This window comes from Grammomys surdaster, unplaced genomic scaffold (genome assembly GCF_004785775.1).
Source record: "Grammomys surdaster isolate TR1022 unplaced genomic scaffold, NIH_TR_1.0 126531, whole genome shotgun sequence".
Classification (NCBI taxonomy): Eukaryota; Metazoa; Chordata; class Mammalia; order Rodentia; family Muridae; genus Grammomys; species Grammomys surdaster.
The window spans coordinates 12,789,190-12,790,513 of record NW_021621323.1 but is presented as its reverse complement, the minus strand read 5'-3'; positions in this window follow the sequence as shown (position 1 = coordinate 12,790,513).

Genomic DNA, 1,324 nt, shown 5'->3' with positions numbered 1-1,324 from the left:
GCGAGGCGAGGCGAGGCGAGGCGAGGCGAGGCGAGGCGAGGCGAGGCGAGGCGAGGCGAGGCGAGGCGAGGCGAGGCGAGGCGAGGCGAGGCGAGGCGAGGCGAGGCGAGGCGAGAAGAGAAGAGAAGAGAAGAGAAGAGAAGAGAAGAGAAGAGAAGAGAAGAGAAAAAGAAAAAAGACTGATAGCATTCTTAGGACAGTACACACTCAACTATAAAGGTATTTGTATCACTAAGCCCAGATAGGAACCAATTCTAAAGGGTGTGCCCTGGACAAAGGGGAAGTTATTCAAAGGGAACAAAGTTACCATTAGATAGGAGGAATAAACTTTTCCACTTGTGCCCTGTGGTGACCCATAGTCCCATAGTTAATAACACTCCGTTATGTACTTCAAAGTTGCTGAACACAGACATTGGAAATGTTCTAGCTATTAAACGTGGTAAGCAGTCAAGCTCTGGCTATGTTAATTAGCTTGACATACTATTCTAGGACACCACATCTATGGTATCTCATTGCCTCATGAGTGCATATAAATATTCTGTGTTAAAAGTAAAAGTTGAAAAATATTTTAAAAGTGTTTGTCTTAAGGATGTCCAAGCAGAACTGCAGCCTAAGATGAAGTTTTATGGAAAACATTTTAAAATATAATGTAAGGCAGTAAGATGGCGGGCTCAAGGCCAACTGAGGCTATTCAGTGAGTCTGAGGCCCATCTCCGCTACGATAGATTTTGAGAACATTTTCAGAAGCAACAAAGTGAAACCAAAGCAAATGAACAAGAAAAGTTCCTTCCAACTGAGAGTAGCAGAGCTACTCTGTTATCTTGTGCTGAGATTGAGGTAGAAAAGAACAGCAATAAAGGACTTTTTTTAAAAAAGATTTATTTATTTATTTTATTTATGAGTACACTGTCACTGTCTTCAGACACACCAAAATAGGGCATCCAATCTCATTACGGATGGTTGTGAGCCACCATGTGGTTGCTGGGATTTGAACTCCGGACCTCTGGAAGAGCAGTCAGTGCTCTTAACCGCTGAGCCATCTCTCTAGCCCCAAGTAATAAAGGACTTTAAGCTTTGCTCAGTTTAGGTATTAGAAATTTCAGATGTGAAATTCTGAGGACAAATACATCAAGTTCCAAACAGAATATTAAAATGTGTTTTGTTTTTCCCCTTCAGAGAATGTGGCTATGGATGGTGCTTTCTTATAAAATTAGTTTTAATGTTTTGAGAATACAGTCTTGTCAAAATCTGTATGTGTTTTCCTCGTAAAGCAGAACTGCTATCACCCAAAGTCAAGGAGACTCAACGTTGCTGCTGAAGCTCT